Source organism: Neltuma alba, unplaced genomic scaffold (assembly GCF_004799145.2).
Source record: "Neltuma alba isolate B1F8T4 unplaced genomic scaffold, ASM479914v2 tig00012518_pilon, whole genome shotgun sequence".
In the NCBI taxonomy this organism is placed as follows: Eukaryota; Viridiplantae; Streptophyta; class Magnoliopsida; order Fabales; family Fabaceae; genus Neltuma; species Neltuma alba.
This window is the reverse complement of record NW_021636985.1, coordinates 323,355-337,318: the sequence shown is the minus strand read 5'-3', so window position 1 is coordinate 337,318 and position 13,964 is coordinate 323,355. Positions and strand designations below refer to the sequence as shown.

The following is a 13,964-nucleotide window of genomic DNA, read 5'->3' as shown; positions in this document are numbered from 1 at the left end:
ACCTTGAGGCAGGATGTTATACTATCGATGATGTCATCCTTCCAATGCCTGGGTAAGTTAGATCAATAATGCTGGGTAGCTGCTTTTGTTTTCTATTACTTAGATCCTTTCAATCAAATGGCGTTTCTTGTTCTCTAATTTGAGTCTGACATATCTTTGTTGATGATTCTGCAGTTCACGGGTAGTTTATCCACACATTATGATGTTGCCCAAGTTTATCATGATTGGGCGAAGAAGGTATTTACATGTTTGCCTCCTCATATATGTACTTGACTCTGGCTGGGGATGACCAAATACCTGTGTCAAAATGGTACTTGCCTAATTTAGCTTGTTTGGGTCTGGGGATAGAAAAACGGAACTTGGTTTGGGTTTGAGGACAGTGGATCCGCCCTGACTCAATACTGCGCTATATTGCTTATTAAGCTGATAATTATTGTGTTCTTTGGGATGAATAGTTCGTCCATAGACCTGTCATGTGCATATTCCCAGTGTAAGGTGCGATAGGATAGATTTGGTTGTTCTGGACTTGATGTAAGGTGTCAAGCTGAAGATCCCTGTAATAGCAATGACGGAAGATTCCTAGGATCAGAGGATGTGCTATAAATGAATCAGTGAGAGTGAAGATTGTATAACTAATTGCGTCTTCAGCAGCCTATGATAATGCTATCAATTCAAATGTCAAGCGCATTCTCAAGTGTTGAAATTAACACAAAAGTATTTGCAATCGGAATCTGCATGCATGCATTTTGTCCTCCTAGAGCCACAGATGCACAAAGAACCCCCCCTCCCCCCCTTTCTCCTCCTGTTTCGTTCTGAGAGCATGATCAATTAGTATGACTACTGATCATGTGGGTTTTAGTCTTTTTTCTGGAAGCATCTGACTCTTGGTACTCCATGAATAGTTATTATATATATTAATAGCCTTTTTATATACTTGTCAGGATGCAATCAGCCTAAAGAATGGTTCCACAATGTCAAGTGAGATACGAATAATCTCAACATATAATTACCTTTTTCCGCTGTTTGATCTCACTTACATTTATTTCTTTTCTTGGGGTTAGGGAATTCTCGATAACCATAGACTGAGAAGTTACAGGAGGGGTTTTCAGAAACCAATAAATTTGAATGGTACATAATCTTACCCTCCATCAATATGCATTATTTGTACCCAATGTTGTTCCAGACTAGTTCGCTTCTTGAATAGGGTCTCTGAACGTCGTCTTCTGCAGGGAATTACTTACATACTGATCGTAGCAAACCATTGGCAGAGACAGACTTGGACAAAATGGGGAAGACCAGACCTATAGACGATTTCAAACAAGTGAATGCCCCCCGTGGGAGAAGAAGAAAATCTTGATTGCATTAGACAACCAGAAAGTTCTGGTGATGATGCTAAGCTTGAGATTGCAAATGATGAGACGCTTGGTGATGAAGTAGAGTTGTTGCAAGATGAATCCATTTGCACCTCTATTCACAGGATTCACAAATTGCTCTCAAATTAAGCTTTACTCTTCCTTCTTCTTGTTATGCAACTATGGCCATAAGAGAGCTTCTGAAGACCTCAACATCTGTGAGTACTCAATTTGAATGTCTCGCACGTATTAATGGTTGAGTTGCTAGATTCTAGAGATATGCATACTACCTCTGGTACTAAATATAAGATCTGGTTTGCAGCTAGTTTGCAGTGCAAATTAGATCTTATATTATGACTGGAAGTAGTATTTATTCTGAGGTTATTCATTTTTGTGATTCGTGTTTCTGTTTCATGTTATACGCTAATCTAATTTTTCATCCTATATTTCAGAGATTTCACCGCCATCCCCTTTATCCTTTTACCTTTTATATATCCACTTATTGTCAAGATTCAATAACATAGTTGTTTCCCAACGACAACAGTTAATATAAAGCATAAACTTGTCAAATAATAGTAATATGTTCCCCAGTGATTGTATTTGCACTAATATAAAAGTGGAAGCAACTTGATTTCGACCCTGATGCCCTGAGCACTTGTGGCACAGTTGAAACTCGTTTGTTTGTTTTAAATTAGAGGCTATGGCAAGCACTGAGAGATGCGAGACCCTTGGAGCATTCGACCCCCTAAACATGTCTGTCAATAAACAGATTCCTACATTGAGTTGAAACTCGTTTAGGAATAGCGAATTAACAAACTTCCTGATGGCAGCCAAATAATGCATTTCTCATTTTGTGACTCTAGTATGCGGTTTGCTGTGAATATTTTTCTGTTGTTTCAGGTTGCATATCACAAGACATTAAACCAGTAAAGCATCGTATAGGAGGATGGTTTTCTACCGGAGAGGGTCAAGTAGAGCGGGAGAGAAACGCCAGTAAGCTAAGGTTCACCACGTGTCACGAACGAAGAGGGTTTTGGTTTGCTTGAACCGGCCACCATGCTACGGATGGAAGAGAGATTCGTGAGGTGGACTGTATTTTGGTCCCTTATTTCGGTGTGAAAAGAAATCAAATCGTACTGACAATGCCTGGAATTGGTTTAAAGTGAAAACGGAAAGGAGATAGGAATTAGAATTACAATTAATAACAATAAAGGAATGTAATTGAGTTTTGGAAATATGCTTGTTAGTAGTGAGGCAAAGTTTTGTGCCTATTTATTGATTAGGGATGCTTAAGATTGCTAACCCTTGTTCAGCCGCCACTTTGCTCTGAAATGATGGATGAAGGAAGATGTCTCGATTTGTTTAGTAGCTTGTCATTTATTTTATTAATGCTTAGGCTCTCATTCGCACGTGCGCACATATACTTGCTAGCAGGTTTGGACCGGTATACCCTTATCCATTTTTTTTAAAGATTTAAAAAAAAAAAAAACAAGCCAGCAATGCTGATGGATCTGAAACCTGACCACCATTTGGGCAGGTCAGATTGGCCGGCCATTTATTACGAACGAAAACCAGCCAGTTTCACGCAAAAAAGGGGGGGGGGAGGAGTGATGGATCTAAACATGAACCCCAACACGATGCGAGGCAGCCAGCTTCATGTGTCCGCATCCGTAATATTCATCCACCACCGAAGACTTTGAATTGAAATGTTTAATTGGGAGCAAATCCTGTTTTCTGGCTGAGACCTCGATTGAATGCTCGGGCCTCTTTGGCACGGAAGGGATGGAGGCGGCGGTCACCGGAAGAGACGGGGCTCCGATGGATTTTGGGAAGCATTTCAGTTCCAATAGATTAAAATTATCTTTGGTTTGGTTTTCTTCCTGTAAAACCGGTTCAGGTTCATTTTGGACGCCTCAACCAAACCTAGCGAGACCTGTTTGAAATTTGTTAATGTATTTATGATTTATTATGGTTACGTATTTTTTTTCATTTAAAAAAACGAAAATATCATTAACCAAACAAAGCAACAACTGAAATTAAATTAATCTGTGTCTAAAAAAAATTCGCAGTCCAAAAATAATTGCTTTCAATTAGATAAGGATCTCCACACCCAATGGACAGGACATTACCCGCTTAACTTTGTTTAAAATTCAAGTTTATAATAACATGGTATCAGATGGAAGATCGACAATTTTTAAAAATAACATTAAATAGGCCAAAACTTATCATTTGAGCGCGGTCCGAGTCGACCTAAAATCGAATCATTTTGAATGCTACCTGTGTCAAGGAATTTTAATTTTCAACGCTTTCTTTGAAAAAGAAATAAATTATTTCGCAGATTGGAAACACGATCTAAATAGGAACTTATTCAACGCAAACAACTGTTATGATAAGCAAGTTTGAAGAAAATTTTAAACTTCAAAGCAAGATTTGCTCGCTCGCGCGCGCGCACACCCACATATTGTTATAAATTGAATAACATAGTATAATGATTTAAATTTACAACTTTTTTTTTTTTTGGATTACTCCATCCGGTATCCCAGGGAAATAGGCGTCTTTCAGCCGTGACAACGTCCCCAGACTAATCCGGATTCGGGGGCTTGCAAGGATCCATACGGACGGTGCCCCTGCCCCTTAGAGTGCTGCGTTCTCACGTCTCGAACCCGAGATCCGTGGTTAAGCTAGGACGACCCCAGCCAGTCGACCTAAGCCCGCGGGGTTTAAATTTACAACTTTAATAGTGGAAGAAAGAAGTCTGTATCAGGGCTAACGTTTTGACCAGCTCTTAAGTTTGAGGATAAGTATGAAATGAAGATGAACGGGGAGGGATGAGCACTGATAAATATGGGAAGGCCAGGGTAGGGAAAGCTTGGAATCTGTGAGCAGCTGAATATAGGCCTATGAAAATGAAACATCTCTTTCCACAAACTTATTGCAGGCTGCGTCAAAGTTCGTTGTGCCATTAACAGTCATACCCTACCATTTCCTTCAGTCCAGCGGAGCCCAACTGTCTTGTTATTAATATTATCACGATGGCTTGGTCTTTAAATATCTTTCCTTCAGGTTCATTATAGTTAGCTAGTGGGCAAGATCACAGAATGCGAAATAGTTAGCTGGGCCGTTGGCAGAGGCAGAAACAGGGGAGTCTCCGTCTCCATATTGGTGATGAGGTGAGGCTGTATCATACTACTGTATTTCCACTGGAGCATCTGAAGATTCCCATCCTTAAATAATTGGGACCCGTCCTCTGCACGCTTTCACGTGTCCTGCCATCCCTCCCTCACGCTCACTCCCCACGCGCCTCTCCTCCAAGTCAGCTCTGACTAATCAAAGGGCTGGAGATTAGCGAGAGAATGAAGTCGGGGTGGCGGCCTTGGCCAGCTTAACATGACTTGTTTGGAGTTTCTTGAGCTTGAGAACCACCATATACACTTAATGCAACGTTGTTGTTGGACTGAGCGGCTCGCGATGAACACGTTTGTGCTACTGCTGTATAAAATATTACTCTATCAATTCACTTTCTTCCAAAAGGGTGTGGCGGGGCAATCATTTATCTCCTCCAGGCAAGGACAATTCCTTGGAAAATGTGCTAGTAGAGAGAGAGAGAGAGAGAGAGGTGGCAGCATTTAGCCGATTTGCAGTAAGAATTGGGAGGTGAAGGGGTAAAGAAGAGAAGAGATAGCTGGAAAGAAACATGTTCGATGGGGTGCCAGAGCAATTCCACTACCAATTCATAGCCCTGACAAACTCACTCCCTCTTCATCTGCCCTGCCCTCCTTTCGATGCTGTAACCCTTCTTCTCATCATCAATTGCCCCTCCCACCGCCAAATCTTCTGTCGCCATTGCACCACAAAGATGAGCAGCAACAAAGCAGCATGAACTCAAACATTCATGAAAGAGAACCACAATTGGGCCATCATCATGATGAGCTGATGGATTCCACCTGGACCGACGATGAAGTGCTTGCTCTTTTGAGGATCAGATCTGGCCTCCACACTTGCTTCCCTGAACTCACTTGGGAACATGTCTCGAGGTAACTATCTATAACCCGCCTTTATAACTGTGCTCTCTTACTTCCCCAGTACTTCTTTTCTGTTACCAATTAATTAACTCTACTGAACATCTGGGCTCCCTTTCAATGCATCATCCTCCTGATCACTACTCTGCTGAAAAATTCGTTTGCCATAAATCAATGAGAGGTAGCTACACTTTAACTCGTGTTTACCTTCATGTGGTAGACAGAGGCACACGTGTAATTCACCACAGTGAGCTCATCCACTGACACACACACTACCAGAGAAAAAGAGCGTCGAGGCTGCAGGCCATATATCGAGGGAAGGCCGCGAATTATCATTTATTTTTAATTAAAAAGAAACAACTCTGTGTATGTAGTATATCATGAGTTCTGCTATGTATATAACTGTACATATGGCACTTTTAAACAGAGCTCTCGAACGAATGCTTCAATGGTTCTAATCGGATTTAATACGTAATGGTGGGCTGCAGGAAGCTTGCAGAGCTTGGATTTAAAAGGAGTGCGGAGAAGTGCAGGGAGAAGTTCGAAGAAGAAGCTTGTTACTTCAACAACATCCATTACACCAAGAACAACGGTTGCCGCTTTATCAGTGAGCTCGAGCCGCTTTATCAAATCCCTGCGGTCGACGTTGAGCTTGGGTCTCAAGAGAGTAAGCAGCCGCCGCCGCAAAAGCCGACTGAGGAACAACACAGGAGGATTGATCACGCATTAGAAGATGCCTCAGGAAATGACGCCTCATTGACTCAACAATGCGAGGAAACTGTGAAAATGATGGGAACATCAAAGATCAGGAAGCGAAAGAGGCACCATAAGTTCGAGAATTTGAAGGGTTTTTGTGAGAACATTCTGAACGAAATGATGGCCAAGCAGGAACAGATGCACAATAAGCTGCTGGAGGACATGTTTGAAAGAGACCGAGAGATATTCGCTCGAGATGAAGCTTGGAAGAAACGGGAGGTAGATAGGATGAACTGGGAGCTGGACATAATGGCGAAAGAGCAGGCTGTTGCGGGCCAAAGGCAAGCCGCCATTATTGATTTGCTGAAGAAAATTTCAGACCAGAGCCATCGTGCCAAAACGGTGGACGATCCCAATCCAAATTCTCTGGCTACTTCTTCCTGTCGAACTCGCAGAACCCTAACCCATGTTGTAATTATACTGGGGAGAACAGTCCCGAACCGCCGCCACCCGTGGTTCTTAATTATACATGCGAAGGGGTATCAGATCAAAACCCTGATAGTGCAGCCAAAGTTCCCAATCCCTCTTCAAATGACTGTGCTCCAGCACTCACCCGGAACCGTAATACCGTCCTTGCCCAGTCAAATGATTTGCCCGAAAAAACAGCTTCGACGCATAGAGGAGGGTCGGTTAATTGTGGGTGGAGGGAGAAAGAAGAGGTGGGAAGAAGATGGCCGAGAGAGGAAGTGGTGGCACTGATAAACCTGAGAAGCAGCGCGAACGAAGAGAGGGAGGGAGGGAGCAGCAGGACGCCTCTGTGGGAGAGGATATCGGAAGGGATGAGGGAAATGGGGTACAGGAGAAGCGCCAAGAGATGCAAAGAGAAGTGGGAGAACATAAACAAATACTTCAGGAAGACGAAGCATCTGAGTAAGAAAAGGTCGGTGGATTCTAGAACCTGTCCCTACTTCCATCAACTCACTTCTTTGTATTCTCAAGGAAATTCTTCATCCGTTTAATGATCATCTTCCATGAAACTGCCTCCTAGCATCTTCATCAATGGTGTATACGTTTCCTTTCTATCATTAATAGCCAAGTGTGTCACCACACACACCTCCGTCCGTATGGACATTTTTTTCCTTTAACCCCTCCACCGATATATATTACTTTTACGCTATGTTCAGTACGGGATTTTCGGAGAGAGGGGAGGGAAGTTCCCTCCCCTCCTTTTGTTTGGTTGGTGTAATTTTTTAAGAGGGGAGGAGAGTCCCTCCCTCCCCTCATTTGGTTAAGATATTTTTTAAAGAGGGGAGGGGTTCTTCTCCCCTCTCCTTCCCTTCTAGTCTTTCCTCCAAAAGTGAGGTTTTTTAGAGGGAAGGTGAGAGATAATATTTTAATTCCTCATATACCCTTTCGATTTGTTAACCTCTAATCAGTCGTAAACATTTCTACATAAAAGAGTTCTTTTGAGCATCTAACAAGAGGTTATTAAGATAATTGTCTCTAAAATTAGTGAGCATTTGTAAACCTTTTTTTTTCTCTTCTTCTAATTCTAAGAGGCCGTTGGTATTTTCTTTCATCTTCAAGGTCTTCTCTCTGATTGAAATCTATTACTTGTGACTTTTTATCTTGATATTCTATAAGTGTGTGACTGTGTCTTGTAAATCAAAATTGGTGAATTGTATTATATATATAGTTATATCTTAACAAAATAAAAAAGTGAGAAAATTCATTTAAATTTTATGAGGTTAAAATAGTTAAATTTTTATTAGAACAAAATAAGGTATTATTAAAATTGCTCCCTCCCCTCCCCTCCAATCTATCCAAACAGGAGATCATTAAAATCCCTCCCCTCCCTTCCCCCTCCCCTCCCCTCCCCTCCCCTTCCCTTGATTAAAATCCCTCCCTTCCCCTTTCCTCCGTCAAGTCAAACACAGCGTTAGAGAGGGAGCACCCACAACAATAGAGTGATTCTCTGTCCTGTTTATAAGACATTTTTAATATGTTTTATACAAATTAAGAAAAGCTTTAAATTTTATTAACTATCACTTAAAATTTAATAATTTTTTAATTTTATCCCTATTTAATTATATATTATATTTTATATAAACAAAGTCAACACAATAATAAATTAGAGGTAAAATTATACATCTATATAAAAAAAATTTCTCAATACCCTATAAATATGACTAAAAAATATCTTTTTTTTTAGTCTATAAATAAGATCAGAGGACTATATTACAGCCAACGTATGTTATGTCGTCGTGCGTGTACATTTTAGTTGCGAAGTTGATGGGCAAACGAGGTTATAGCTATAAATCTTGATATTTTATGTCCCAACCTATCATCAAATTATATAATTTTTTGTTACCCGGTCTCCCCCCCCCCCTTTGTGAAAGTTAGGTTGGAGGGCATTTTAATACGAGGGGTCACCCGACCCGTAAAAAATGAATTGGCAGGGGAGAAGGAAAAAGGAGGATGGGTACCAATTATTGGTTCAGTTGGTAAGGAGTTGGTTTATAACCCATAAGGTTATGAGTTCAAATCCCGCTACCGATGTGAGAATGTTATTGGTGGCCGATCTGTAAGTATCTCTGCAAGCACTCTTTGAACTTGAAAGCATGTCTTGATCTTAGTGAACCCCTGGGACCCAACTCACTTTAATTTTTATGTAAGAAAAAAAAAAAGGAGGATGGGGCGAAAACATTCTGTAAGACATTCCATGAATTAGATGGGTTGTGAAAGGAATATGCAGTCTTTGGAAACTAACAAGTAATAAATATGTCTACGTCCTGTGGTTCAGCGGCTGTGCTCTTTTTCTCGCCGTTCTTTTCGAAGTTCTCTTCACTTTGCAGCGTTTTAGATGGCAGATGGAATTGCAGCTCATTCACGTTAATTTAAAGCGCTGCATTTAAAAATTCATGTTCGTTAATTCCGCGTTTAGTAAACATAGATCCTCTTAGGATGCCCTCAGTGATTAAGACCGTGATTTCTTCAAAAAATATCCCAACACTTGTATTTGTACCAGAATTATTATTTGATAAGTTACCAAGCACACTTTGAAATTAGCAAAATACTATGAAATCTAATTTATTTAATTAACGATATATGTTTCTGGCAAAAAAAGAACATTTATGAAAATGTTCTTGATTTTTTAAAAATAAAAAAATCCTCCCCATAGTTGTGAGCCTCACCACCGGCCACCTGCCAATAACAATTGTCGGTTGGCTAGCAGAGCCCCTGCCGCTGGTAACATGGTACATATTAAAAAAAAAAAAATGTACCAGCAAATTAATTGAGGTGATAAGCGGTCTGATTTTGTAAGTGTAAGAAATAAAATATAAGTTTAAATTTGGAGAACTGTACCTGTTAGAAGCGTAGAAAACTCTTGGAGCTCTTTGTTTGGAAAGAAAAAACCCTTGATCAGATAAAAAAATATATTCATATCAAAATAATTTTTCTGTTCTAAAAAAAATCTTTATTTTACTGTTTCATTAAAAAAAAAAACATTAAAACAACTACCCATCCCGTTGATTGAACCAACCATACCCTTTAAATGCTCGGTTCCATTGCCGGAGGCTGTCTACAGGAGTATTAACCGGGATTCACTTTTTTTTTTTTTTAAAAAAATGATAAATGGTGAGTGGTGATAGTGCATTTACTTGGGTGAGAGAGCAGGCACGCAGCGACGAAGTGACAGCGCGAAGAGAAGGAGGGTCCCACTTTTGTCTGTTTTTAATTTTAAATAGCAGCAGGCCCCACATTCTGCTCTCGCTAAAATCCAGACCCCTGCCATACCCTGCGCCAACCAGCCAACCAGCGCCCCCCCAAAAAAAAAAAAATCCTAGCATGGAGCGAGTTCTGGGCTCTAGACCATTCGGATGATCAGATCCATGATCTACATTTAATTTTGAAAAAATGACATGAAAAAATAAAAAAATTATAATATTTCAATTCGAATACTTGGGTTAAAATTTTAGAAGAGAAAGTAGTGTCTAATCAAGTATTTTGCAAATATAGTCAAATTAGACCAGGCATTACTTTTTCTCTTAGGATTTTGACCTCTTAGATGCTTGAATTAAAATATTACAACTTTTAACTTCTTTTTATGTTATTTTTCCTTTAATTTTTTATTTTAAAAAAATCATATTTAAAATAATGATAGTTAAAAGATAAATTTTATTTTAGATTTTATACTCATTAAATTAATCATTTTAAAACATAAAAATTAAATCTGAATCATTCAAATTAGATCTGAATGGTTCAGATATGATGGTGAACTTAGGGCCTGATAAGTACTGAAACTAATTGTACATCATATCCCCCCACACGCACAAGCAAACACACTTATTCGTATTTATTTTTCTCAAAAACATCTAATATTATAAAACACGTAACACTTCAAAACTTTCTTATATATGAAGCGAAATATATTAAAAAAAGCAAATAGTTAATAATCATTATTCAAAGAACATCTTATTCTTCGTTAGATCAAAAAATAACAAGGGAAATGCTCTTATTATCAGCTAATATTAACAATTAATGATATAATGGATAGGAAATATCTATATGCAATAAAGAATCCGTTTCTAATCAAATCAATAAATTAAAGGACATTGTGGCAAAAAAAAAAAAAAACCAGTGAAATTCATCAGCATATCACAAGTTTATAACTCTTCACGTGCATGAGCAGGTCCCATCTTCTGAAGCCGAAGTCAACGATATGAGGCCTATCCATTGACTACATCAATCGTAACCCAGCCTAGCAATGACCTATGGGCCTTTTCAAAACCCAAACACCGATGCGCTGCGCCCTCATCATCGATGCCCACGATTATAGGATTTGTTAACGGTGTTTATTTCCCCCTGAGGGGGTATATCTATTTCTCTTGTCCTAGCAGACGTTTGAATGTTGCGTGTGATCAAATTCTCTACATGAGAATTTGTCTCTGAGTACATTATGTGACATTTTGTTATCTGCTCTTCAAATCTAAGGGCCCTTTATCTGCAGAAACTTTTTCTCTCGTTCAACTTTTTAGGCCTACATACGCATCTGAACCATATCCTTCACCGTCCCGCATCAAGATTAGCCGCAGCTTTCTCCCTGCGCTTCGCAATGATATATCTGTCTCCATATAAATTTTATTAACCCCAAGGCGGTAACAAAATTGCGTGATTCCTTCAGTGTTCAGATGTATTTTTGGCAAAGGATCGAGGCATGCGCCCTGGTAAGTTGTTCTGTTGTTTTCATTGCATGTGTCATTTGAGGGTCGATATTTACTCGTACAAGTGTTCGATGGTGATTTTGGACTTGTCAAAATATTGACTTCAGAATTCAGATGATATTGCCTCCTCTGTAAGGAACATGCCATCTATAATTGGGATTGATGTTCCAATTCATAACTAAATATTGGCCTCTTGACTCTTGTCATCAGAAAAAGAAAAACAGACAAGAGTAGTTGTCTATTGGTCTTGTAACTCTGGTCGTCGGAGCTCTCTAGTTACACGTGCACCGCGTTGTAGGATGATATTATTCCTTAAGGGTATGTTTGGCTCAATGAGAGGAAGGGGAGGGGAGGGATTTTAATGGAAGGAAGGGGAGGGGAGGGGAGTGGAAGGATTTTAATATTATCTTGTTTGGATTTATAAAAAAAGAGGGGAGGGGAGGGAAAAACATTTTAATATGGATAATTTTGCTCTTATTTTATTTAAGGTGTGGGCATAATGGTCACAACATGACAAAATATAGACATAATGGTTACAACATGACAAAATATGGGCATAATGGTCATAATATGACAAAATATTGCCCTTTCCCTCCAAATCCTCCCAATTTTGGAGGGGAGGTTAGGGAGGGGAGGGGAGGGGAAATTTTAAAAAATTTTCCCTCCCCTCCTAAAATTTGTGTGTTGCCAAACAAGGGAAAATGATTAAAATCCCTCCCCTTCCCTCCCCTCCCTCCCAAATCCCTCATACCAAACACACCCTAAGTGCTTTGCTTTCTGGCTAAACAAGGCTCTAAATTGGACATTTAATTTGGTCCTCGGGAAAGTATTATTGTGTTATGATTTTCAGTCCATGATAAGTGCTTTGCTTTCTGGCTAAACATGTACTTATTATTTCTTATATATATATTATATATATATATATATATATATTGTTTAGGATTTAGGATGCTCTATCCATGAAATGACAGCTTATAACCCTGTATTCAGAGCTCTTGTAAGTTCTTTATATTTTTCTCATCTTATTGACTTTGTTAAAATGACTTATTCTCCTTCATTTTTGTTTAACTTTATATCTCGTCTCTTGGCTTTGTTTTCCCCTCGCATATTCAATAAATTTTGAATAGTCGTACATATATAATCTGACCTCGATCATATTTTCTTTTTACCCACTGTTTTTCTAGACTAGTCTGCGATCTGCAGGGATTTACTTACATACACTGATGGTAGCAAACCTTTGGCAGAGACAGGCCTGGACAAAATGGGGAGGACGATTTCAAGCCAGTGAACGCCCCCGGTGGGGAAAAGGAAGAAAACCCTGAGACAACCCTAAAGTTCTAAAGATGGTGCCAGGCTTGAGATTGCTAGTGATGAGACGCCTGGCAATGAAGTGGAGTTATTGCAAGACGAATCAATCCATATGCACCTTCTTCTTGTTAGGCGACTATGGCCATATAATAAGAGATCTGCTGAAGACTCTTCAACTTCTGTGAGTACTCAATTTGAATGTCTCGCATATGTTAATGCTGTTAGTTACAGGGTTCCAGGAGATCTTCATATATTATTTATTCTGAGGTTGTTTCTGTTTCACATTATATGATGAACTGAGTTATGATGTCTACTTGTACTGTCTAATTTTGGGTCCAATATTTCAGGGATTGCACCGCCCTCCCCCATTATCCTTTCGTGTGCATTCATTGTGAAGAGTCAATAGCATAGCTGGTCCCAAACTTGCAGTCAGATAGTAGTAATATGTTCCTCAATGATAGGACTTGCGCGAACATACAAGTGGAAGCAAACTCGATTTCCAATCCACAGTGATGCTGAGCACAGTTGAAAATCCTTTGTTTGTTTATTTTTAAATGAGAGGCGGCACAGTTAAATTTCAAAGCAAGATTTGCACATACACATTGCAATAAATTGAATAAAATATTACCATGACTTTAACTCACGTCTTTGGTTGTAGAAGAAAGAAACCAGTGTTACTGTTTAACGTGTTTTGTTGACCTGCTTTTAGTTTGAGGACAAGTATAACATTTTTAAAGAAATATGAAATGAAGAAACAGGGGGGATGACCTATATATATCTCGGAAGGCCTAGGTACGGGAAGGCTGAAATTTGCGAGGCCATATAATCAAGAAGAGCAGCTAATATATAGCTTATGAAACATCTCTTTCCACAACTTACTGCAGGCTGCTTCAAACTTTAAAGTTTGTTGTACCATTAACAATCATAGCCTGCCGTTTCTTTCAGTCCAGCAGAGGCCAACTGTCTTTGTTTCCCTTCAACACATCTAACCGTCATATTGCTAGTTTGCTACTTCAATATGGCGTTGGTCCAATAATATACGGAGGCCTGGTCGCACATGGAACGAATTGCGGGTACTCTAAGCTCACTTAATCTACATTGTCTGTATCTAATTTGAACGATATAAATTTAAAACATTTAATTAATTATTTTTAAATAAAAAATTATTTTTTAAAAGAATGATAGTTAATAGATTATCCCTATTTTAGATTTTATATATTAAATAATTATTTTAAATAAAGAAATCAAATCTAAACCATCTAAATAAGATATAAATAATTCAGATATGATGAGTTTAGGATGCTCATCAAAATGACAAGCACCGAAACTAATCCCGTCTCATATTCCCTCCATATCTTTTCTAC

At 39.1% G+C, this 13,964-nt stretch overlaps 1 pseudogene; it reads left to right on the top strand.

Annotated features, from left to right (window-relative positions):
• Nucleotides 1-2,851: 2,851 nt before the first annotated feature.
• Nucleotides 2,852-7,104, top strand: LOC114728040 (trihelix transcription factor GTL2-like; annotated as a pseudogene).
• The last annotated feature ends 6,860 nt before the right edge of the window (nt 7,105-13,964 follow it).